The sequence below is a fragment of the Panthera uncia genome (assembly GCF_023721935.1).
Source record: "Panthera uncia isolate 11264 chromosome A1 unlocalized genomic scaffold, Puncia_PCG_1.0 HiC_scaffold_17, whole genome shotgun sequence".
NCBI classification, from domain to species: domain Eukaryota; kingdom Metazoa; phylum Chordata; class Mammalia; order Carnivora; family Felidae; genus Panthera; species Panthera uncia.
The window spans coordinates 50,912,860-50,940,224 of NW_026057577.1; the positions used below are offsets into that span (position 1 = coordinate 50,912,860).

The 27,365-nt window shown below is 40.7% G+C and overlaps 2 long non-coding RNA genes across 2 annotated transcripts in view; both read right to left on the reverse strand.

Moving 5' to 3' along the window:
* LOC125935700 (uncharacterized) overlaps positions 1 to 2,704 on the reverse strand; it is a 139,511-nt gene extending 136,807 nt beyond the window's left edge. Inside the window, exon 1 of the long non-coding RNA XR_007461766.1 lies at positions 2,174 to 2,704. This is a non-coding gene — a long non-coding RNA (uncharacterized LOC125935700). The remainder of the gene's footprint in view (positions 1 to 2,173) is intronic.
* A 10,444-nt stretch (positions 2,705 to 13,148) lies between these two features.
* Positions 13,149 to 27,365, reverse strand: part of LOC125935702 (uncharacterized) — a 43,916-nt gene continuing 29,699 nt past the window's right edge. Inside the window, exon 4 of the long non-coding RNA XR_007461768.1 lies at positions 13,149 to 13,692. This is a non-coding gene — a long non-coding RNA (uncharacterized LOC125935702). The remainder of the gene's footprint in view (positions 13,693 to 27,365) is intronic.

Here is a 27,365-nt window from a genome sequence, read left to right on the forward strand (position 1 = left end):
AGTTGCCAATATCATCTATAAAGTGCCCTTCAGACATAATCCACGTACATTTTCTCGGTGCACCTACCATCAGCGTTCCTACGCGCTTTAACAAGAGTTTTATTTTGAACCAAAACCACAAAGGGGGACAGAATCTTCGATACTGCCCTGGTTTACCAGAAGTATGTTTTCCTCAGGTGACAGCAGAAGAGGTGAGTTTAGTCGTCTCGGTAAACCCACTTCCCTTGGGAAAACTGTGGTCCTTAGTTGGGAAGCAAACACAAGGGAGTATCTTTCCACCTCATATCCTCTTTGCAGCTCCTCCTCTACACAGCGTACCTTTATACAACGCACATGTGGTGGATCAAAGACAGCCACAAATTCTTGGACACTCCTCTCCTTGGAAAAATGAGATCTGTTTCCATTCTCCTCGATCCTGGGCTGCCCTGTGACTGCTTTGACCAATGGAGTATGGCAGAATTGGCGCCATGCCAATTCCAAGTGCTGTCTCTGTGAGAAGCAGCACCTTCCTCCTTGTCTTCTTAGAGTCTTAAGCAAGGCACTATGTAAAAGTCTGAGTGCCCTCTTAGCACATGAGATGCCCTAGGACTACATGGAGATGGAAAGGGACCTAACTAAAGTCACTCCTATCAGGACATCAGGCTGTGGGTGAAGCCATCTTGGTCCCTTCAGCCCAAACCAGCCACCAGCTGAAGAGCACCAAGTGACCCAGTCAATGCCACATGGAGCAAAAGAATCGCCCAGCCAAGCACTGCCCAAATTCCTGATCCACAAATTAAGAAATACAACAAATGTTATTTTAAGACACTAAGTTTGGGGCTCGTATGTTATGCAGAAATAGATACCCCGTATACCACACCATCACTATTAAGCACCGACAGCTTCAAACCTTTCATACTCAGAATTCTCTTTCCTAATTTGCCTCCGAATTATGACAGAAGGATCTCACACCAGGCAGCCATAGCTACTGGGAAAAGGGGCCAGGTCCAAGCTGAAACAACAAAAGAATCTCCAACTCCCAACACCTACTCCCCACAGTGCTAGAGATAAGTCTACATGGCCAAGTTGAAGCACCATCCCCTGCCACTGAGGACCCCAGGGATCGCGGGCCACAGAACTTGGAGTTTGCCAGTCCATATAGAGCCACTATCCCGGAGGGTGTCCTTTGCCCCCCCCAACCACTCCAGTGCTCCACCAAACCCATGTCCACCAACCCCCTGTATACCACCTCATGGGGGTCACATATGTTTATTCTTGGATATGGGGTGAAAACCACACCCTCTTACTCGAGCCCTTGCCCTTTCAGGCTGGGCTGAGAGAAGGAAAGCTAAGTCTATGAAAGAGAGATTTCTGGATCAACTTCCCAGGCCCACAACGACTGGCAGGTCACCACCCACTCCAGCCCCTGTGCCTGTTCTCACCCACCCACAGGGTTACCAAGGCCTCAGGGAGGTGGCACCGTCAGAAACCATAATTACAGATTTCATCATACACTTGAGCTCCCCACAAACAAATTCTTCCATACAACATGCAAATCTATTGTTCGACTTTCAAACATCCAACCAACTTTCAAACACATTGTGGGGAACCCACTAAGTACAAAAGTAACACGTTGCCTCTTCTGAATTGTAGACATGGCCTTGAAATTCAGAAAAGGGCATTTTCAGGGTTGAGGCAAAAATGGAAGATTTAGAAGTAACATGGCGAAGGAGGACAATGAGGCTAGCAAACATGGTTTACAAAGTCCATGTTGTGCAAAGGGGCCCATGAGCAGAGAAGCCGTGTGAGGGCAAAAGGGAGGTCCCAGGTGGGTCTCTCCCCTCCTGCTTCCTGGCTTCCAAGGAGTTAAGTCCCTTTCATTGTGACTGAAGGCCTTTCCTTCACCATGGTCTATATAGACAAACTGGAGTGGTGACTTGGCCATCTGAATAACCTATTTTGATAGATCTGAAAGTCTGAATATTACCAACAAGAAAGGTGTTGGTTTGAGAGAAAGCTGTTTCTCACAAGCCAGAGGAAGAAATTTTAGGATTTTCCTAAATTATCTCAACAATTTTCTCAATCTCTCACTTCAGACAAAATATTTAAAGAAAAACTCTTTCTAAAGCATTCTTGGGTCAGGTCTTACAGAAGCAGAGAAGAGAAGAGGGAAGGGTAGAGCCACCCAGATTACCTGTCTGGTTGCTTAGACTGGTCCAATTTCACTAAGAATCACACAAACCTCTTCATTCCTTCTGCCGTGTTCACCTGACCTTTTTCAATTTCTTTTTCTTTTCTCCATTACCTTAAGGGAGTAATCTAGACACTCTGGCTTTCTTTGCATGCAAAATGTAACAGTTCTTTCTTTCTTCTTTTCAGATAAAGGCAGTCTTGGGGAAAGGAAAAGAAAAGCGCCTGGCTTCTTCAAATTAGCTCTGAAATAAAAGTCACTGCCAGATGTTATATAAAAGGTGACGTAATCCTAAAGTACTTCATTACATATGCAGCTCTGCTCTTCAGCCCAGGAGGAGTTTATTACATTTTGTCGATCCCATTTTCTATACCCACATCATTTTTACATAATTTTTCCTGCCTGACAGACAACTTCACATTTTCACAGCAACCCATCAAGATAGCATTACAACAGCACAGGGAGCCAGGTTAGCAGTTTACAAATAACGGTGCTAATAAGCCAGATTTGTCCCTGAGATACAAATCAGGGGTAAACGGTCTATCCATGCATGTGAGAAGCACATCTATTTTAGAATAATAGGGAAGAAAGCAGACCTCCATTCCAGCTGACACCATGTTCTTCCAGAACATGGACCAAATCTATTCCACAAGTAGGAAAATGGGGAAATGCCAATCTAAACTTATTTCTGCAATTCTCTTTGTTTTCCTAATAAATTCCTGGCTCGTAGTGAAATAGATAGCCATGGCAAACGCCATTAAGATCGAACTTCCTGCCTTTTGGGATTGGCACAAGATTTAGAAGAAAACGCACCGTTTGTACCAATGCAATATCTAGTTCCTGAGATGCTGTAAGTGCGCACCCTGCGAGACACTTCCTCCCACTCCCCAGGTGCTAAATATCTTTCCCCCTCCTTCCCAGGCACTCTCGGCCCCACTGCCCTCTGATGGTGAAAGGCGGCAGTGCAGGCTGGAAGCTTAATTGCTGCAGAAGGATTGAGAGTGGCTGGAGGGAATGGCTGGGAGATCATCTGCCTTAACGTCAGTGTCAAAGGCCAGGTACATTCAGCTCTTAGCTACTTACCAGAAATGAATCTATCTGACTTAGAATTCCAGTGGAATAAGAAAATGCCCTGTAACTGTCACCCCAAGGAAACAAAAATGCCATTCATCTTGAGAACCTCCTTCAGTTTTAAGGAAAGACCCCTGTTAAAATGAACTTTGTGGTTTTAAAGTATAATTACATACTTAGGGTAACAGAGGTGCTCATTCTTTTATAAGAGCAGGATTTGAGGGGCGCCTGGGTGGCTCAGTTGGTTTAGCATCCAACTTCGGCTTGGGTCATGATCTCGCAGTTCATGAGTTCAAGCCCCGTGTAGGGCTCTATGCTGACAGCTCAGAGCCTGGAGCCTGCTTGGATTCTGTGTCTCCTTCTCTCTCTGCCCTTCCCCTGCTTGCTCTCTCTCTCTCTCTCTCTCTCTCTCTCAAAAATAAACATTAAGGGGCACCTGGGTGGCTCAGTCGGTTAAGCGTCCAACTTCGGCTCAGGTCATGATCTCATGGTTCGTGGGTTCGAGTCCCGCATCAGGCTCTGTGCTGGCAGCTCGAAGCCTGGAGCCTGCTTCGGATTCTGTGTCTCCCTCTCTCTCTGTTCCTCACTCGCTTGCACTCTGTCTCTCTCTCTCAAAAATAAACAGACATTTAAAAAATTAGAATTAAAAAATAGATATTTAAAAAACATTTTTTAAATAATAATAATAAAACAAAAAAAAAGAGCAGTGTTTGAATACAGGATAAAGGGACATGTGAAGGCTTTATAGAAGAACTCTGACCTTCCCTGACTGCCAAGGAAATAGATACAGATCTGTGGATAACTAGCGCACCAAATAAATGTATTCTATTTCTTATTTGTGTCCAAAGGCAACACATTCCTTTGTTCTACAAGTAATTTCCTTCAGAGGTTCAAAAATTCTTTTCCTTTTTAAAGTAGTTTTTCTTTATATGAAGGTTATTCATGCACATAGTGTAGAATCAAATAATTCTACAGGTCTCATTCCAAAAACAAGGCAGTCCCAGCCACGCTCTCCTTCTGTTTTTAGCTCTGTTAACTGGATCACTTGCTATGTACATCCACATTTCTAAATAACCTCTTTATGTTGCTACTTCTCAATATTCCAGTTTAGGCACCCTATACTGACCTTGCACTATGGAAGATGATTTCATACACACACACGCACACACGCACGCACGCACACACACACACACAACTCCACCACACATATATAGTTCCCAGTATAGAATAATTTGGGTAAGGTTAATAATATTTATAACACTATGAGTAGTAAAGTCTTGACAGCTAAGTCATGCAGTACACCCTATTTACCCTTTCTCGCATTAACAAGTTTTTAATTTTCCTTGGAGTTAACAAATAAAGTTAACTTTTTTTCATATGCTACGCTTTCTTCATTGTATTAGTCTTGTCAGGCTGCTATAATAAAGTACCACAACCTATGTGGCTTTAAACAACAGAAATGTATTGTTTCACAGTTCTAAAAGCTAGAAGTCTGAAATCAAGGTGTCGGCAAGGCCATGCTCTCTCTGAAGTCTACAGGAGGATGATCCTTCTCTGCCCGTCTAGGTCCTAGGAAGATCTCTGCTCTGATGGTCACCTGTCCTTTTCCCTGTGTATATCTGTGTCTCCATCTGGCATTCTTCTTACTTTGTATGTGTCTGCGTCTTTTCTCCTCTTGTTATCAGGACATCAGTCTTCTTAAATTAAGGGCCTGCCCTACTCCTGTATGACCTCACCTTAACTTACATCTTAATTACCTCTGCAAAGACCTTATTTCCGAATAAGTTCGCATTCTCAGGTATCAAAAGTTAGGACTTCAGCATATTTGGGGGGGGGGGTCATTATTCTACCTAAAACATTTATCTTCACTAATTTATCTCAAACTCTGTCCAGTTCTCTAAATCTCCTCTGAGTGTATTCAAACATTTTCTGTTTCCTATCAGGTTTCATCTCTTGGGTTAGTTTACATTCAAATGGGCTTTTCCTATATGATTGGCTACAGTTACAGCCCCGGGTAGCTTCAGGTTCAGTGCAAAAACAGTGTATGTTTCCCTCTTAATAGTCTCATTGGCTATACAGGGTCACATGCCAATCTCAAGCCAACAATTACAGGCAGGAGAATGCTGTGTGCACATTGGCTTAGACCTGCGTCTTCTGTTCCATCACCGAAGATGGGAATAGGGCAGCTTCATTTAACTACCTGATCTGAGCATGGGGAATAGGTGATTAAACATGAGGTGAATAGATGCGGAGCACCAAAAGTAACTTAATGTCCACTATAGCTTGTTAATAAGCACTTTAAGAGGGGTCACTTTCCCCCAAGGCCCAACACAGATTTGGGCCCTTTACAGAATTTTATGATAATCTACTCACTCCAAGAAGGTTAAGAAAACAGAAAAGAAATTGAATGAAAATACATTTAGATCTACACTTTATTCTTTTTCTGATATTATAGGGATTCGTTTGGTAATGTCTAAGGGAAAAATACTTGTCACTTGAATACATTTTTATGTCCTAAAATGTTTGGAGAGAAGGTATTACCCCTCATACAAAATGTCCTACAAATGGAAGGAAATATCCTGTGGCCAAATCCCCATGATTTCAAACAGAATGATTCAGAAAATAAAAAATTCCAACCAGGCAGGCAATCACCATCCTGTTGATAAAAATGTTCTCCTGCTGAGATGCCACAGAAGCTTTCTCCAAATGAGTTTTCGCACCACACTCCAGTTGTCCAACATCATCTCTTCCCTTCTATGAAGGAGAGAACAGCAGCCTCATTTCCCATCCACCTTGCAGCACCTGCCCCCGGGAAGGAACAGAAAATATTTAACTTTACATTTCCTTTTTATTGGTTCCCCTATTAATTTTTTCCATCTTTGACTAATTTTTTTTATACTTTTGAACTACAGGTCCAAAACTTTAACAGTCACTTTATTCACGGAAACTGCACATTTGAGCCTAAGAATTAACAGTCTTCCAGCGTGAGTGGCTGGGACAAGGCAAACAAAACCTTAAAGACATAAGTACCTGGGTGGCTCAGTCCAGTAAGTGTCTGACTCTTGGTTTCAGCTCAGGTCATGATCTTACAAGTTCCTGAGTTTGAGCCCCACAGTGAGCTCCATGCCGGTTCAGAGGCTGCTTGGGATTTTCTCTCTCCCACTCACATGCTCTCTCTCTCTCTCTCATTCTCTCTCTCTCTCTCAAAATAAATCCATAAATAATAAAAATAAAATAAAATAAATTAAAGATATAAGACCTAAGACAACAAAATCAAAAAGAAAAATGAGGGAAACAGGAGAAGATGATGTGATGATTAATTTCATGTGTCAACTTGACTGGGTCATGGGATGTCCAGATATCTGGTTAGACATTATTTCTGGGTCTGTCTGTGAGGGTGTTTCAAAAAGAGATTAGCATGTGAATTAGTGGACTGAATAAAGCAGACTGCCCTCCCCAGTGTGGGTGGGCCTCATCCAATCCTTTGAGGGCATAGGTAGAACCAAACGGCAGAGAAAGGCTGACTCCTCTCTGCCTGACTGCTGGAAGTGGATCATCTCCTCTGCCTTTAGCACTCCTGCTTTTCAGGTCTTTGGACCCAGACTGGAATCTCCAGCCCTCAGAGCTTCAAACTACACCCTTAATTCTCCTGTGCCTCCAGCATGCAGATGGCAGGATCATGAGTCTTCTCAGCCTCCATACCATGTGACCGAATACCTTATAATAAACTTCTTTATATATATGCATATACCATAGGTTCCGTTCCCTGGAAAATCCTAATACAGATGGAGTCAGAGCGGGGCTAGGAAAAAAAAAAAAAAAAAAGGAAGAATAGAGAGAGAAAGCCAAGAAAATGGTGAGAAGACAGAGAGACTGATATAAGAGAGGAAAAGCCCTAACCTCCATGTGAGGATCAGCACTCTGTAATTCACACCCAGCTGCTCCGTAATTCACTGCCTAACCTGTCACCTCTCGGGGCCTCAACCTCCCCACTGAGAGGAGTGACCCGACACATCTCTTGAGTCCTTCTGGTTCTACACACTGTCATGATCCTCTGCGGGTGCCACCCACTCAGTTAACCCTCACGCTATATGGGTGCCTACCTGGCAGGGTCCTTACCCATATGGGATGGCAGTCAAGCAGCTCACTGTAGGAACTAGACGTAAATGCTGCCTTTGCCAGTATAGCCATCTTCAGCATTCTGAGATCAGAGAGGGAGGATCCCAGGGGGCTGGGCAGCTAAGTGCTGGATGTAAAGCTGCCAAACCATCAGGCCCAAGGGAGGTGCTCTAAGAAGAGCATTTCCTAAAAACTCGGCATTTAAAATGACACATCTTAACATGCCATTCCCAGAACACATCATCTCCCCTCCTATGGGGTTTTAATGGTTGAAAAGACAATGAGGTCTCTTTCCCAGGTCATATTAATGAAAGACCTATTTCCCAGATCAATGCCCTCCAAAGCAAATATATACTCTCTTTATGTCGTATTCACCCTTCTCTTTGTTGCTGCTCTACATGTAAGGATATGAGATTTTATAGTGTGCTTAGTATTGAGAAGTTTGGGCCAGCAGTGATCTTCAACTCTGGGGCATTAAATCATGTAGAGAGCTTTTTTTTTTTTTTTTTAATATGAATGTATGGGCCTCTTTCCTAAAAATTTTCATTTAATTGGTCTGGTGAGGAGAGCCAAGCCTCAGTCTTTTTTTTTTAACCACTCCCCAGGCAACCTAATGTGAGGCCAGGTGAGAACCACTGGGCTGAGGGATTGCGGTGTTTCCAAAAGGTTCAGAGTGGCCACGAACACCTCTGACACACGTGCTTTACATTCCTGGTTTTTTTAGCCAAGAATTCTTAAGGAGAAGTTCCACCCACAACAGCAATAGATGCTGTGTATTTGGGTCCAGCTTTTCTCTTTCCCATCTAGAGTTTACAGCTTGTATAGACATTCCCCCAGGCAAGCAAGGGTCCTAGCAAGGGTGAGAACATCACCAAATTTTCTGCCAAGCTTTTAAACTTGGGTTTATGTTGCCATTTCAGAACTCACACTAATAGTCTAGTACTTCCATCTAAGGGAATGCATTCCAATGCCAAGTCCTTGTAGTTCTGTGATATATTCATCAACAAAACCATATCTTGGGTAGTGGAGAATGTAGAGTCAATGCCCATATGTTCCTGAATCTTAAGTTTTCTCCAGTATTCCGAAGAGTCGGTCTCAATACCGAGTTTAAAAGAGCTATATTCTCCTGAGCACTATCACACAGTTTGTTGTGGATTTTTATTTATTTTAAAGGCTTTTTGTTAATGTTTATTTTTCAGAGAGAGAGACAGAGAGTGAGTAGGGGAGAGACACAGAGAGAGGGAGACACAGAATCCGAAGCAGACTCCAGGCTCTGAGCTGTCAGCACAGAGCTCGACGAGGGGCTCAAACTCATGAACTGTGAGATCATGACCTGAGCCAAAGTCAGATGCTCAAGTGACTGAGCCACCCAGGCACCCCTGTTGTGGATTTTTCAAGAGAATTATTTTGTTTCTATGGCCTTTTTTCATTTTCTGAAATTTGGCGATAATAATCCCCCCTATAGCCTACCATATATTCAGTCCTTAAAATAGATCAGTCACTATATCAGGCACTAAAATATACTATCTCTAATCCACAGGACAACCATGCAAAATAATCACTGTTTCCCCAAATTTACAGATGAGAAGCTTCATAGCTGTAACTGTTAGAGCTGGGATTCAGATTCAGGTCTGTCTGGCTCCAAAAATAACAATCTTTTCACAATGCTCCACTGCCCACAGAAAATCTGTTGGAAGGTCAGTAACTGTAACAAAACAATAAAAGTAGATATTCTTATAACAAATGTTTTCTCCTGAGCCATGGAAGTCACAGTTTCTACATCCTCAACTACATTAGAGTCTTTGGAGCCTCCAGAAAGGAGGCTTTGAGAGTGGAAATACTTCCTGATTAACTTGTGTGATGTGTTATAAAGTCATTTCTAAAATATATACAATCAAGTCCTATAGATGATTAATAAGTATAGCTAGTAGAGTAGGAACCAGAAGGTCCAAGAGATAGACAGCTTTTTGAGTCAACAAGGAAAATCACTTTGTAACAAGGCGTGTGAGTTCTTCTGCAGGTGGGGATCCTTGAGAGAGAATAGAGACTTTGGGCAGGGATGCCTGGAATATTGATTCAACCACATTCAAAGAACAATGGTGAAGAAAAAGCACACATGCACTCAGTCCCTACCCTCACAAAGCTTTCAATCTAATGGTGGGGAGACAGGTATTGATCAAATAATCCCACAAACATGATCATGTAAAAAATACTCTGAAAGAAAAGCACAGGGTTCTTTGACAGCATATAGATCAGTGGCCTTGATCTAATTGAAGGCAAGAAGGAACCATGTACAGTGAAGAAAGACTTCCCTGAGGAATTTCTATTTTCCCAGTAAGAGTTCGATGTTCCCAAGTTAGTGGATGGCATGTTCTGTTTTATGTAACAATGACAGCTAGAAACAGCCTACTCTCCAACCTCCACTTCAAAGCCACCAACCAAACCCATGAGATGATGGATATGAGCCATTAAATTGCCACCTGCCAATTTTTCTTGTCACTTTTCTCTTCCAGGGTTTGAATTTCTAAGTTTTAGGTTTAGCAGCATGGACTCAATTGCTTCCCTTTTTATGACCCTTCTGCGCTTCTCTTCCCCACTCTTTATACCCAACCTAACAACCATATCCCCATGGGGTGATGGCAATTCTCCCATATCTTCAAAAACAAGGAAATTAGGATTCTTGCCAGATTTTTTAAAACAAAGAAAGATCCCCCCAGCACCCTACAAGCCAACTGAATTGACTGAGAGCCTATAATATTTGGTCAGCTACATCCACCCAAGGATGTCTTTAGGAAGCCAGGAAGAGCAAGACCATAATAGACAAGCCCCTACCTCACTCCATAGGTCATGCAAAAGCTGGAGGAATGTTATAGTTTCAATGTTTAGATCCCAGCAGACTTGGCCCTTCCCACAGAGACCATCTAGTCTTAAGGAAAGACTGTCCCCTCTTCTCTATTAGTAGGCAGGGGCTGCCTCACCATCCCCTCGAGAACCAGGAAAGCCTATTATCTATCTCTTAGATTTAGTGAACCAAACAGAAGTTTGATTTCTTTTCAGATAAAAGAGATGATGCAAATGAGAATTTTATCTTGCACGGAGGAGTGACAAAGTAGGAGAATGAATCCTACTTGATTACAATCTTCCATCATTCTGATTTTATAATTACTGAATGGAATCAATCAGCTTTCAATTGTTACCTTGGTGAAAGATTAAAACATCATTACTTGTCCTACATATTTCACACTTTAGCAAATTTTAATAAACTAAATGCATGAGAAATGGTTATATTATCTTTCATGATATTGGGATGCTAATGACATTTCTATTGATTTTAATTCACATTTGTTGGTCAAAAAGAGTCAGATTCCAACGAGGCATGGAATCCTATAATCAACACTAACAAATGAAGACCACTGAACACTGAAATAGGCCAAATGAAATCATTAATCAGAAATATCATAAAATAATTACCAAAAAACTAAGGAGGTCTTATCTTCCTAATGAACATCTTTTATGGCATATTGATTCATTTATAACTCTTACACATTGGTGATTTCTCTATTAAAATGTTTTCCCTAAGTATAGAAAAAGCACTTTGAAAAGACAAAATCGGAAAAGCACCTATTTATCAGCAAAGGGGATCATACACACCTCCCCCTAAAAAGTGAAAAAGAGTCCTGAAGATCATATAGGACATGCAACCCCTTGTTAAAACCATTCGTATCTGGGACACCTGAGTGGCTAGTCAGTTGAGCGTCTGACTTCAGCTCGGGTCATGATCTTGCGGTTTGTGAGTTCATGAGTACAAGCCCCAGAGTGGGCTGACTACTGTTAGCACGGAGCCGACTTCGAATCCTCTGTTCCCCTCTCTCTCTGCCCCTCCCCCACTCACACTCTTTCTCAAAAATAAATAAACATTAGGGGTGCCTGGGTGGCTCAATCGGGTGAACATCTGACTTTGGCTTAAGTCATGATCTCCCGGTTTGTGAGTTCGAGCCCCGCTGTCTGCGCTGACAACTTGGAACCTGCTTGGGATCCTCTCTCTCTGCCCCTCCCCGGCGCTCTCTCTCTCCCTCTCTCTCCCTGAAAAATAAATAAATATTTATCAAAAATAAATAAATAAGTAAACATTAAAAAAATTTTCACGTCTGAAAAATTCTTAGCCCAGTAGGGGAAAGATTATACAGAGTAATCAATAACAGAGAATAGAGTAATAGTGAAAGGTGAAGGTTCTGCAGTTAAACATCATGGCTTCAGGTAACTTTGTATACTTTACTTCTTTGTGCCTCAGCCCCTTCATCTGTAAAATGGGGGGGGGGGGAGGGTATAATAATAGTACTCATTTCATAGTCCTGGTCACAGGATGAAATGAGATGATGTGTATGTATAAAGCATGGTTAAAAACAGCATTAAACTTCATGTATGTGAAGATGTTGTTTTGATTCTCTCCAATGCTCTCTTGGTTTGAATTTTTTTCCATTACTTATTCTCTCTAGCTGGTCAAGTGGACTATGCCTTGTAGGGGACAAATCAAGTCTGGGAGGGTCTGATATCTGGAGTTCACACTTACAAGAGGCAAACAATGAGGGGTGAAGTGGGGGCAAGACAGACCAGGCTTTTAAATGCTCTAGAATGTGAAAATATCCCCCCACAGCCTCAGTCTTTAATAGACCTATAAAAATCATGATAAATGTCATCTATGGGACTTAATTTCTTGTAAAAGCTGGAAAAGGCAATGTTTGTCTCCAAGAGAATGTAGAAGGTAAAATACAGATGGCCCTGTTAAGACAATGAGTGAAGACTGGGGAGCCCAGCCTGATAACAACAAGGACCCAGAGAGTTACAGGAAAGTTGCTGGATGGTCCTGAGCCAAGGTGACTTGAATCTCCAAGAGGTGGGAGGTAGAGGAACAGAAATGGGGGTCCCAGGTGATACCACTGGGGATTTCCAATATCAAATCAACTCTTCAAAAAAATAATAATAATAATAATGAAATAAAATAAAATAAAATAAACTCTTCAAAGGCCCCATTTCCTCAACTGAAAATTTCCTGGACTTCTTTCCATTTGGGTTTTTCCGAGAACCTCAGGCCACCAATTCAACACACTATTCTTCAAGTTCCAGTTAAATTCGTTCTACTACCTTTTTAAATCAGATTTTTATTATCCCACATCTTCTTTTAAGGTTGTTTGAAATTTTAGAACAGTGTGATATCAAGACTTTTTTTTAATCAAAGCCCTAGGTCAGAACACCTCTTGTATGTGCTGCAGAAAAAAATTACATAAGCCACCCATACCTTGTCCACAATGATGACAACGGTAACAGTTATTGTTTGTTTATGGAACACTCACCATAAACCAGGTAGCACACTAATTATGCTTTACTGGCATTAATGTATTTAACCTTTACAACTGCCCAATGAAATAGGTTCAGTTATAACAGATAAGGACACTGAAGTCAAGAGAGGTCACTTGTCAGAGGGGAGGTGGCTGGGGGAATGAGTGAAATAGGTGAAGGCGATTAAGTGTAGACTTAACTTGGTGAGCAATGAGTAATGTACAGAATTGTTGAATCACTGTACTGTACACCTGAAACTAATGCAACCCTGTATGTTAAGTATACCGGAATTTAAAAAAAAGAGAGAGAGAGAGAGAGGTCCCATGTCCAAGGTCACAAACTTGGTGGTGAAACCAGGATTAGTTCATTTTTTCAGCAGTTATTCATTAGGGGTAAAATATACCAAGTAAGTCACACTTTTTCAATCTAGGTTAGAGAAAAGAGAGGTGTATTTATTCACAATAAATAAGTGTATTTATTCACAAGAGCTATAAAAGCAAACACACATCACAAATAAATAGTTTTACTTCAAGGACCTTGTTGCAGGTCTCATTTTTCAAAACTAGCCACAACAATAACTCACATCCTACATGCCCTCAGTGTGATGTTAACTCTCCTTACATCAAGATATGGAAATCTAGGTGTGCCTGGCTGGCTCAATTGGAGGAGCATGTGACTCTTGATCTCAGGGTTGTGAGTTCCAGCCCCACGTTGGGTGGAGAGATCAGTTAAAAATAAAATATTTTTTTTAAAAAGATACGGAAATCTAGGTTCCCTTCTTAAATGTGGGAGGGTTTATGACTAACGGTGGAAGTGACACTATGTACTTCCAAAACTAGTTCACAGGAAGTTCACAGCTTCTGCCTGGTTCTGTTGAAATGCTTGCTTTTGGAACCCAGCAACCACACCATGGGAAAGTCCAAGTACAAAGAAGACAGTTCTAGATGTTCCAGCCGAGTTTCCAGACAAGATCTCAGCCAACAGTGAACATCAACCTGTAGACACAAGAGTGAAAAAGCCTTTGGATGATTTCAGACCATCATCAAGTTGACCCCTATTCTCCAAATGTTTGCACCTAAAGCCCCAGACATCATGGAGCAGAATAAGCTGTGTCCATTGTGCTGATTATATTCTTTCTCAATTCTGGACCCACAATACCCATGAATGTAATAAAATGGCTTCTGTTTTATAGCAAGTTTGGGGTAATAAATTAAGAAGCAATAGCCACTGGAACAGCTTTTAACAAACATCATTGGTTTTTGCAATTAATCAAGCACCAAAGCACAGAAACGTAAAATTGTAGGTAACCTGTTCAAACTGTGTGTTGACCTTTTCCTTAACTTAATCATGTTATTCTTTAGTTCTTCCAAAAAAGAAGAGCCTCTTTAGCTTAACAGGGAATTTCTGAAATATTCATTAAAATGATCACAGCAGATACATACTGCATTAAAATAGGAAAAGGCTTCCAGTATGATATTAAACGGAAAGAAAGCAGAATACCAATTTTTATACATGTTAGGATTACCCTATGTAAAGATTCCTTATGCAAATGGAAAAAAGTCTAGAAGGGAACTCTGGAAAAATCAAAATAATCAACCTGATATTTGGTAAAGTCTCTTTTTTTTCACAATTGATACATGATGTGGATATATGACTTGATATATGCTTGATATATGATCTATAGATAAAAATATATTAAACTAAAATCATCAGAGAAAGAAATTGGGCAAATTTCCACTCCCCTCCTAGGAACTCTTTCACATGACTGGAAACATTTCCTTCATTACACAATCTCTCCGTGTCTCACTTTTCTTTCCTAAGAAATGGGAGTAATAATAACACTTATTTCATAGAGTTGTTATGAGAAGTAAATGAGTTGAGTTAATTAGGGGAAGCCTTAAATAGTGCCTGACACATAGAGAATAACAAACATTAGCTCTTTAAATTATCTCATTCACTCCTAATATTGTAGATGAAGACCATCTCCATTAATCCTGCCTTTAATTCCCAAACCCTGCCACTAACAAGCACTGGAGGACTGAACTAGGAATGAAGACATCTGTGTCCCAGTGTTAGCTAAGGAAATGAGCTGTGTGATCTTGGCCAAGCCACTCAGCCTTCATTTCTTTGTGCGTATAATGAATCGGATGCCTACCTTTTTGGATTTTCAACTGAAAATCAACTGACATAATGCTCTGAAGGGATTTGGTCAAAGTCCAAAACAAATGCCATTTGTCTATCTTCTTATTTTACCAATTCTATTCATTTGCTAGGGCTGTTATAACCGAGTACTGTATACAGAGTGACTGAAACAACAGAAGTTTATCATCAGCAGGGTTGGTTCCTTCCACCTACTGTGAAGAAGAATCTGTTCCAGTCCTCTCCGCTGGCTTCTGGTAGTCTGCAGGCAATGTTTGGTGTTCCTTGGCTTATAGGCACATCAACCTGATCTCTGCCTTAATATTCACATCTGCTCTCCCTATGTGCCTGTCTCTGTATCCAAATTCCCCCTTTTCATGAGGATGCCAGCCATATTGGATTAATACCCACCCTAAAGAACTCATTTTAACTTGATTACCTCTATGAAACCCTATCTCCAAATAAGGTCACATTCTGAGGTCCTGGAGGTCAGGACTTCAACAGGTAAATGTTGTGACACAATTCAACCCATAACATTGATGAAGAAATGAAATCCCCAAATGGGTAGTCTATTTAGGAAGAGTGGGACATAAATCCAGCAGACATTGACAACTTGTTTGATGCATACTGAAAGAAATGTGCAAAACACTTCTTTTGAAATTCCAGACTAAAGAAACTCTGACTGAATCCTTTTATGAACCTCAAATTCAGCCCAGATTCATAAATCCTTGAAGAAAACCCAAGCCAATTTTGGAGTTTCCGACAAGATTCAGAGGCTGAATGGATCAGACAGAATTTCATTTGGTATTTAGGATTATTGAATCTAACCTGAAACTTAATGCAAATTCATGGAACACAAACCCCTTACAAATTGAATAGAAGCAAATACTAAGGGCTCATGAGCCATCTGGAATGCACATGCTGAATGTTGAGGTTTTCCCATTGCAATAACAAGGTAGGGAGGGGAAAGCCAGGCTGGTAAGTTCTCACCATCACCAACTCTATAATATAATGTATTTGCATCTCATGTGAATTTGAATTATTTCAAATAGTGTAATATACAAATAATAATAAGATCTCACTTTGTGAGCAAAATTTTAAACAATATGAAATCTCCTTAAATATAAACTTTGTCAAAGCTTGCAAAATTTCAAGAAGGGCAGGCTGACTGACTTGCAAACTATGTGTTGGTTAATGCCATAGGAAGGTGTCCCTTTAACTGGTTAACAGAAATACCTGCATGGCACAAAAACAGACACTCAGATCAATGGAACAGAATAGAGAACCCAGAAATGGACCCACAAACGTATGGCAAACTAATCTTTGACAAAGCAGGAAAGAATATCCAATGGAATAAAGACAGTCTCTTCAGCAAATGGTGCTGGGAAAACTGGACAGCGACAGGCAGAAAAATGAACCTGGACCACTTTCTTACACCATACACAAAAATAAACTCAAAATGGATGAAAGACCTAAACGGAAGACAGAAAGCCATCAAAATCCTCGAGGAGAAAGCAGGCAAAAACCTCTTTGAGCTTGGCCACAGCAACTTCTTACTCAATATGTCTCTGGAGGCAAAGGAAACAAAAGCAAAAATGAACTATTGGGACCTCATCAAAATAAAAAGCTTCTGCACAGTGAAGGAAACAATCTTATAGCAAAACTAAAAGGCAACCAACAGAATGGGAGAAGATATTTCCAAATGACATATCAGATAAAGGGTTAGTATCCAAAATCTATAAAGAACCTATCAAAATCCACGCCCAAAAAAACAAATAACCCAATGACGAAATGGGCAAAAAGACATGAACAGGCACTTCTTCAAAGAAGACATCCAGATGGCGAACTGACACATGAAAAGATGCTCAACATCACTCATCATCAGGGAAATACAGATCAAAACCACAATGAGACATCACCTCACACCTGTCAGAATGGCTAACATTAACAACTCAGGCAACAACAGATGTTGGAGAGTATGCAGAGAAGGACGGTCTCTTTTTGCACTGCTGGTGGGAATGCAAACTGGCGCAGCCACTCTGGAAAACAGTAGGGAGGTTCCTCAAAAAATTAAAAATAGAAATGCCCTAAAACCCAGCAATTGCACTACTAGGTATTACCCAGGGGATACAGGTATGCTGTTTCAAAGGGGCACATGCACCCCAAAGTTTATAGCAGCACTATCAACAATAGCCAAAGTATGGAAAGAGCCCAAATGTCCATCAACAGATGAATGGATAAAAAAGATGTAGTATATATATATACAATGGAGTATTACTTGGCAATCAAAAAAGAATGAAATCTTGCCATTTGCAACTATGTGGATGGAACTAGAGGGTATTATCCTAAGCAAAATTAGTCAGAGAAAAATAAATATCACATTACTTCACTCTTATGAGGACTTTAAGATACAAAACAGATTAGGGAAGGGAAGCAAAAATAACATAAAAACAGGGAGGGGGACAAAACATAAGAGACTCTTAAATATAGAGAACAAAAAGAGGGTTGCTGGAGGGGTTGTGGGGGGGGGGGATGGTCTAAATGGGTAAAGAGCTTTAAGGAATCTCCTCCTGAAATCATTGCTGCACTATATGCTAACTAACTTGGATGTTAAATAAATATATAAGTAAATAAATCTTCACAGAAAAAAAATTAAAAAAGAAATACCTGTAATCGTTGATCAGCAGAAACTATTACATATGGTATGTAATCCAAACTTGACCAATGGTTTGAATAGCTAATATGCTCTCACTTTATTTTTTTTTAAGTTTATTTATTTATTTTGAGAGAGAGCACAACCAGGAGAGAGGCAGAGAGAGAGGGAGAGAGAGAGAATCTCAAGCAGGCTCTGCAATGTCAGTGCAGAGCCCTATTCAGGGCTTGACCCCATGAACTAGGAGATCATGACCCGAGCTGAAGTCAAGTCAGAAGTTTAACTGATTGAGCCACCCAGGCTCCCCTGTGCTCTCATTTTAAGTTTGACAGTTGCTAAGAATTAAAATCTTTTGGAGCACTTGGGTTGCTCAGTGAGCTAAGCATCTCATGGTTCAGTTCATGAGTTCGAGCCCCACATCAGGCTGTCAGTGCAGAGCCCACTTCAGATCCTGTGTCCCCATCTCTCTCCACTCCTCCCCCAGTCATGCATTCTCTCTCTCATTCTCTCTCTCTCTCTCTCTCTCTCTCTCTCTCTCTCTCTCAAAAATAAGCTTTTAGAAAAAGAATTAAAGTGATGCCTGGTGGCTCAGTCGGTTGGGTGTCCGACTTCAGCTCAGGTCATGATCTCATGGTTCGTGGGTTCGAGCCCTACATTGAGCTCTGTGCTGACATCTGATAGCCTGGAGCCTGCTTCGGATTCTGTGTCTCCCTCTCTGTCTTCTCCTCCCTCACTTGAGCTCTGTCTCTCTCTGTCTCTCAAAAATAAATAAATGTAAAAATTTAAAAATTGTTAAAAAGGGATTAAAATCTTTTGAATAGTCTTTAACAGTGTCATGCAAGTGTTTACTTAAGTGATGGCCCAATTACTGAAAAACTCATTGGAAAATCAGTCTCTTGGACTGGAAGTTAGTCCAGTTCAAAAAGCTACAGAAGTCCAGATACCAACCTCAAAATACCCTATTGTTAAATTAGGAAAGTGTATTATGTGAGAGATGTAAGGCTAAGAAAACAAAAGCACTTCAAGCAAAAAGAGGCCAAAACAGGTGTAGGGTTTTACACTTTGAGAGTACATCCCCTCCGCTTTACACTTATTCCTGTGGGAAAATTAGCCTTCACTTACAAAGATTTTAATTATGCAAAGCCCTCCAGGAACATGTCTCTTGAATTAAGGGCCACCATGCTCTATTTTCTTAACAATTTCATCGAAATATCACTTATACACCATGAGATTCACTCCTCCTGAGTGTACAATTCAATGATTTTTAGTAAATTTACTGAATTATGTAACCATAACCATACTCTAGCTTTAGAGCATTTTGATCACCTCGGTAAGATTTCTCATGCCCATTTACAATTAATCCCCATTCCTACCTCCAGCAACCTACTAATCTACTTTTTGTTTCCTTAGAGTTGCCTTTTCTGGACATTTCATGGAAATGAAATCGTACAATACATAGTCTTTTGTGTCTCGCTTCTTTCATTTAGCATGATGTTTCTCAGTACATCCATGTTGTAGAATGGTTCTGTATTTCATACCTCTTTATTGATAAATGGTATTCCATTTCATGGATTCTGTAATTGTTTTTAGGCTTGAGTTTAGATGGCCCAAAGGCATAGCCACTTCTTACTATATGTGCCAGATGTAAGTATGGCAGAAAATACCCAAATGTGGCCACCAACAATTCCTCCCCTCTTTCTGCACACTCCTAACATTGAGAGGTGGAGTCTACTTTCCTTCCTTCACTTTAGAATCTGGACCAGCCCTGTCACTTGTCTTGTCCAATAGATGTAGCGGCAGTGATGTCCTGTCACTTCTGAGCCCAGTTGAGAGAAGTGGCAGCTTCTGCTTCCTCTTGGAAGTCAACCATCCTACTACAAAGAATTGAGGGCTGGTCTACCGGATGATGAGACATCCCAAGGAGAGAAACTTTTGACAGTAAGAGGCCTTCTCGAGTGTTCAGGCCCCAGCCAAGCTCTCAGCTGAATGTAGCTCCATGAGTGACTGCAGTTACACCCATATGTTGCTGAGAAACCAGCCACCTTAGCCCAGACAACTCATATAATGAGAAATAATGGATTGTTGTTTTAAGCCACTCCCTTTTTGGAGCAATTCGTTATGTAGCAATAGGCTACTGAAACAGAACAAGTTAACCAAAGTCTTTCTCTTCCATTTTAATTCATGTTGATTTTGTACTTTTTGAGTTTTTATAGTTGTTATGTCTTCGCTTCCAAGAGATTTCTAATGGGCCTTGACTTCAACATCACTTCCTTGGCTGTTTGTGATACAATGAAGAGTTTTACATCGGTCAGCCTACTCTCTGATATTCATATGCTGAAATCTTAAGGGAAAGTTTTAAATTCTCGGAAGAGAATCACCCGCAAAGCTTTATAAAAATGGATGCTCCACCCTCCCCTCCCCTCTTTCACCACAATAAATAAGGAATCAGTATCCAGCTGCTCCCATAACACTTTACAAGTTAATTTAATAATCTCACCAGGAAAACTCAATCACTCAATCAAGTATCTCCTGAATTTTGATCAAAGGCAAATAAGCATGCTAAACACTGTGCATAAAGACATAAAAACTATCAAAATATAACTCTTACCCTCAAAAAGTTTAGAATCCAGTTGCAAAAAAAAAAAAAGAAAATATATCATGTCAGTATCAGTGGAACATTTAATCAGCCTACACTGGAGATACAAAATTAGGTCATTTTAACTTACACAATGTTAGCTATCAATTATATCTCAGTAAAACTGTGGAGAATGCCTTCCTTCTGTGGAAAGCCATGCTGACCCCTTTCCATACATTTCGTCCAGGAGTTACTGTCTCTGGCCTAGCTAATCAGAGGACTGCATCCTTCTGGCCACGGTGATAAATTCAGGGATGAACATGTGACCTAATCACAGGCAATGAGACACAATCACTAGACTTTTGTTGGGACTATGAGAAAGAGGTACTTTTTTTTTTTTTTTTTTTTTTTAGAGCTATTAACAACCATCTTGCCTCCTCAGGAGGAAAGAAGCCTGTCTTAGAAGAAAACTGAATATTAGGAAAACAGAACTGGAAGTTGTCTAGAGAAATTGGACCCTGATGGTATCAACTGAACACCTCTTTCATGGCACACTGAAAGCTAGTTCCTGCTCTGGACTTTTCAACTCTCTGAGCCAAAACACACACACACACACACACACACACACACACACACACACACACACAGAAAGACATACCTTTTATTGCTTAGGTCAGTTTGAGATGGATTTTCTATCACTCATAATACATATTTCTTAGAAGCATGTTTATCATCTGTAAAATGAGGATAGTACTTGCTACCAGGCTTTGGTGGGTCTGAGTATTTTGGAAAATATAAAGCATATTCAAATATAAAGTATTTTCCTACTTCCTCTTGTCCTGTTCCTCCCTGTTCCTTGCATACTAACACCTTTAAAGCATAAAACATAATGCTGGACCAAAAGAACATTTTCATTACCAGATATGCCCGTTCTATGTTCAGTTCCATGGAATGTTTCATCTCGTAGAATTCTTTGAAACCAGATCAGCAAAGTTCTGTTTCAGTGAGCCATTTTTTCTTTAGGTCACAAAAATAGCTTCTGCAAATAAAATCCTATGTTAAAAAAGGTGTTCATGAAAAAAAAATTTACCTGTGATACATGCGAACATGCTTTGGAAATGAAATTGCCTAGGAGATTCACTGTTGATGTTTGGAACATTGTCATTACTACTAATTAAAGTCCACTTTCCTTCTGGTTTCTTGATCGTGGGACTTGCTGCTCAAAAAAAGACACAGCCAAGTGGGGAGCCAATAATGAAAGCTCTTTGGTCCTTATTCAAACGGCAGATTTTCTTTTCAATAATCAACTGCTCATTTTACTTCTAGAATTCTCTTTCCTTCATTTCTGCTCTTCCCTCCTTTTCATGATTCCTTAAACCACCTTTGAAATTTGATTCTTTGATTTGACCCATCTGCAGTATTTATTCCTCAAAACTACTATCAGTGCCTTTGCAGAAATTTATCTGATGCCTGTGAACATCAGAGGACAGGAATATAAAAAATCAGCAAACAAAAGCAGTATTTTTGTATGTGAATTCTATCTCAATAAAGCTGTTAGTTAAAAAGAAAAAAAAAAGCAATGAGTTAATACTGATCCAGCCCTCAAAGAACAAATACAGAGTCACATACTGCTCCTCCCCAGAAACAAACAGTGTCCAGGGTTCATCAGCATGAACGATGGTGATATTCTTCTCTTGGCATCCAAATAAAACCCAGCAAACCCTCCCTCAAGTGTTACCAGTGAGGCATGTGGAATCACAGTGAGTGAATTGAACTGATAAAGGCATTTTATCTGCCAGCATTTAAATGTGCCCTTTAAAGACTAAAATCAATTCCAACGTCCCTATTTATACTCTGGTGGGACCCATGTGTATATATAGCAAAACAGCCATTAGGAAAGAGGCTTTGCATCTTTCCACATAATCCAGAATGATGGCAAATTATGATGTGGTGATTAAATCAAAACCATACATAAGAAAAAATATATTGTGGACTGGATATACGCAAAGCTACCTTCTTTTTAAATTTAACTTTCCATTCCATTTTTTATGTTTAATCCCACCTTGCCGGTGCACTCTCCCTGTAATTCATTCTCTAGCTCAGCTGGACTCACTGCTACTTAGAATGGCAGATACAACAGTGAAAAGATGATGTCACCCTTTAGCCAAATTGCACTATTATTACAGAACTGCATGTACTCTCATTCATTTATCTCTGCTGACATCGCTCCACGGGAAGGTTTTCCAGGGCAGATGCAAGCTCCCTTGGCAACAAAAGTGGTAGAGAGTGCACATTCACTTTAAAATCCTGAGAGGTAGAATTTAGTAAATCTTGACTCTTTGGAAGCATATTGTGAATAAAGGAGACATCTAATGTCCTCAAATGTATTCTGATTAAAAACCTCAATCTTGAGTATGAAACAACCCCCAAAATTTATCCTCATCACAGACATATTTTCTCCATCTAAAGGCATGCTTTTGACCCATAAAAATCATGCAGACTAAAGTAGTCTATTTGGCAGGTATAGGTATATATGCTAAGAAATGACATTACACTTTAGTTATCATTTGATTAGGAGTTGAGCAAAAATTAGTAAAAGTTAATTATGCAGAGTTCTATCCAAGTGTGCAAAAACAGCTTCAAATTTGAATACAAGCATTAGAGAAACAGAAAGGAGTTTTTGAAAAGGAAAGCAAGCAATCAGAGAGGCGGTTGAGAACAGAAAAGGCAAACCAGGAAATGAGAGTGAAAAGAAAACCCAGGAAAAATCAGGTTCATTTGAGGGATTCTTTCCCCCCCAAAACTGCTCTTCCTCTTTCTTTCCTCCCTGGCTCTTTGGAGAAGTAAATAACATTTAAAAATACAGTTTCTGGGGCGCCTGGGTGGCTCGGTCGGTTGAGTGACCAACTTAGACTCAGGTCATGATCTCATGGTCCGTGAGTTCGAGCCCCGAGTTGGGCTCTGTGCTGACAGCTCAGAGCCTGGAGCCTGCTTCTGATTCTGTGTCTCCCTCTCTCTCTGCCCCTCCCCCACTCATGCTCTGTCTCTCTCTGTCTCAGAAAGAAATAAACATTAAAAAAAATTTTAATACAGTTTCTTTCTTTTTTCTCTTATCTTTTTGAAATATAGTTAATGCACAGAACAGAAATTCCGATAGTACAAAAGGGTATCTGAGAAATAGGAAGTCTTGAGGCACCTGGGTGACTCAGTCTGTTGAGCGTCCGGCTTTGCCTCAGGTCATGATGTCACAGCTCATGAGTTCAAGCCCCACATGGGGCTCTGCACTGAGTCTGCTTGGGATTCTTTCTCTCTCACCTCTCTCTCAGACCCTTTCCAAATCATGCTTTCTCTCTGTCAAGATAAATAAATAAATTTTAAAAAGAAGAGGAAGAAGAAGAAGAAGAAGAAGAAGAAGAAGAAGAAGGGAAGGAAGGAAGGAAGGAAGGAAGGAAGGAAGGAAGGAAGGAAAGAAGGAAGGAAGGGGCACCTGGGTGGCTCAGTCAGTTAAGTATCTGACTTTGGTTCAGGTCATGATCTCGCAGTTTGTGGGTTTGAGCCCCACATCGGGCTCTGTGCTGACAACTCAGAGCCTGGATCCTGCTTCAGATTCCATGTCTCCCTTTCTCTCTGCCCCTCTCCTGCTTGTTCTCTCTCTCTCTCTCTCTCTTTCTCTCTGTATTTCTCAAAAATAAATAAACATTAGGGGTGCTTGGGTGGCTCAGTCGGTTAACCTCTGACTTTGGCCAGGTCATGATCTCATGGTTCATGGGTTCAGGCCGTGCATCAGGCTCTGTGCTGACAGCTCAGAGCCTGGAGCCTGCTTCTGATTCTGTGTCTCCCTCTCTCTCTGTCCCTCCCCCACTCACACTCTGTCTCTCTCTCCCCCCCCCCAAAAAAATGAATAAACATTTTTAAAAATTTTTTGTCATAAACAAACATTTAAAAAATGGGGGCGGCGGTGAGGGGCCAAGATGGCGGAACAGCATGGAAGTTTTTTTACATCTCTCATCCCTGAAATGCAGCCCAGATCAACACTAAACCATCTTGCATACCAAGAAAGCTGATTTGAGGATTAACAGAACAATTTGCACAACCTGAACCACAGAATTTGGCAGGTATGCAATGTAGAGAGGTGAACTGGAGGAGAGAGAAGCCCTGGAGTACAGGGAGCTGTTTTCGTTTGCAGAGAGAAGACAGAGATGGGGGTGGGGGCAGAGTATGGGAAAAGCACCCCCATCAAAGCAGCTGGAGAGAAAAAGGAAGAGTGGAAACAGCCACAAGGGACTGAACAAAAAAGGGAGAAAGGGGAAAGGAGACCATTTAAATACCATTAAGACTCTATAAACGGGGGGAGCACATAATCTGAAACTCCACAGCTTGATACCTGGCGGTGTTCTGGTGGGAAGGGCGTATCCCCGGGAGCAGAGAGCAAGGCCCAAGGAACCCTCGGGCCACACGGGGAGAGACAGGTCCCCTGCTGGTAGAGGCGGTGTGGCCTCCCCACAACCAAAGGTCCCAGCAGACCCTGGAGAATGGCCACATCCACTGGGATTGGAGCAAGGATGTTAATGGTGAAGCCTGCTGCCAAATGTGTGCTGTGATTTGCCACAATCCCTGAAAAGCTGCTGCTACACAATTGCACAAACTTTTTCTCGGGTGGGCTGGTGCTGGCCACAGTCTCTGGGCATAGGAAGTGGCACAGTCTGGCAAACGTTCCTGGGGGCAGGCTGGCACCTGGCCATTGCTCAGTGATACCCTCCCTCAGAGAGTCAGAACAGGTCAAAGCCACAGTCCCTCAGAAGTGAGGGGTTGGGAAACACAGCCCCATTTGAGATAAAACTCAGGAGGAAGGTGCTGCCTGGCAGCCTGACAGCTTGGTCACAAACAGTATAGAAGCGGGGAGTGGACAGAAGCCAGATACAACACAGGGGTGCTGGACTGCAAGTCATAGAGAGCACACAGGTCTGATACTAGAGACTGGGTAGGTAGGTGGTGCCATTTTCACCCCTTGCACACATGCGCATACACCACTACATGCACCACAGCAATCCACCCCAGTAAGCTAAGTAGTGCCATCTAGTGGAGAAGGGAGCCATTACACTAAGCCTCACCCAGCTGGGCCAACCATGTTCTTGAGGACCACCATAAGTCTCTCCTGCTTAGTTTATGGACTATAAAGTGCTTCATGGTTTGAATTCCAGGGGAAAACAATGTAATTTCAATCATATTTCATTCAGTTCACTGGTCCATCTATTCAATTTTTTCTTTTCTTTTCCTATTCTTGAATACAGAAGGAAAATTTATTTTTATTTTCCATTTTTATTAAAAAGATTTTTCTTTAGGGGGACCTGGGTGGCTCAGTCAGTTAAGTATCCAACTTTGGCGCAGGTCATGATCTCACCACTCGTGAGTTTGAGCTTCGCGTCAGGCTCTGTGCTGACACTCAGAGCCTGTAGCCTGTTTCAAATTCTGTGCCTCCCTCTCTCTCTGACCCTCCCCTGTTCATGCTCTGTCTCTGTCTCAAAAATAAATAAACGTTTAAAAAAAATTTTTTAAGATTTTTCTTTAATTTTTTTACTATGTTTTTTACTTTTTTGTAAATTTTTTAATTCTATTTTACTTCCATCATTTCATTTTATTCTGTTTTATTGTATCTATTTTTTCAAATTTTTGAATATTTCCCTTTTTTTCTTTTTTCCTTTTTTTTATTTTCTTATCTTTCCCTTTTTTCTCTAACTAATCAAGGTTTTTTTTCAATAACCAAACCAAAACACACCTAGGATCTAGCGTCCTTTATTTGATTTTTTGTGCTGTTTTTAATTTTTTTACATTATTAATTCCTTTCTTCCTTCAAAATGACTAAACAAAGGAATTCACCCCAAAAGAAAGAACAGGAAGAAATAACAGCCAGGGACTTAATCAACACAGATACAAGGAAGATGTCTGAACCAGAATTTTGAACCACAATAATGAGAATACTAGCTGGAGTCAAAAATAGATTAGAATCCCTTTCTGTGGAGATAAAAGCTAGTCAGGATGAAATCAAAAATGCCAAAATTGAGCTGCAATTTCTAATGTATGCCACGGTGGCAAGGATGAATGAAGCAGAGCAGCAAATCAGTGATATAGAGGACAAATTTATGGAGAATAACGAAGCTGAAAAAGAGTGAGACTAAAGCAAAAGAGCACAAAATAAGAATTAGAGAACTCAGAACTCTTCTGGGGCCCCAGAAGATGAAGAGAGAGAAAAAGAGCGAGGAGGTTTATGTGAGCAAATCATAGCAGAAAACTTTCCTAACCTGAGAAAAGACACAGACATCAAAATCCAGAAAGCACAAAGCACTGCCATTAGATTCAACAAAAACTGACCATCAACCAGGCATATCATAGTCAAATTCACAAAATACTCATGCAAGGAAAGAATCATGAAAGCCGCAAGGTAAAAAAAAAAAAAAAAGTCCTTAGCCTACAAGGGAAGACAGATCAGGTTCACAGCAGACCTATCCACGGAAATTTGGCCAGCCAGAAAGGAATGGCAGGATATATTCAATGTGATGAATCAGAAAAATATGCAGTAAAGAATTCTTTATTCATCAAGGCTGTCATTCAAAATAGAAGGAGAAATAAAAAGTTTCCCAGACAATACAAAAATTAGAGTTCATGACCACTAAACCAGCCCTGCAAGAAATTTTAAGGGGGGGCTCTCTGAGGGGAGAAAAGATGGAAAAAAAAAAAAAAAGACCAAAAGCAACAAAGACTAGAAAGGACAAGAGAACACCACCAGAAACTCCAACTCTACAGACAACATAATGGCAATAAATTCATATCTTTCAGTAGTCACTCTAAATGTCAGTGAACTAAACACTCCAATCAAAAAGACATAGGGTAAGAGAATGGACAAGAAAACAAGATCCATCTATAAGCTGTTTACAAGAGACACATCTTAGACATAAAGACACCTTCAGATTAAAAATAAGAGGATGGAGAACCATCTACCATGCTAATGGTCTCCAAAAGAAAGCTGGAGTAGCCATACTTACATCAGACAATCTAAATTTTAAAATAAAGACTGTAACAAGAGATGAAGAAGGGTATTATATCATAATAAAGGGTCTATCCGCCAAAAAGATCTAAGAAGTGTAAACATTTATGCTCCAAACGTGGACACACCCAAATATATAAACCAATTAATCACAAACATAAAGAAACTCATTGATAATAATACCATAATAGTAGGGGACTTCAACACCCCACTTACAACAATGGACAGATCATCTAAACAGAAAATCAACAAAGAAACA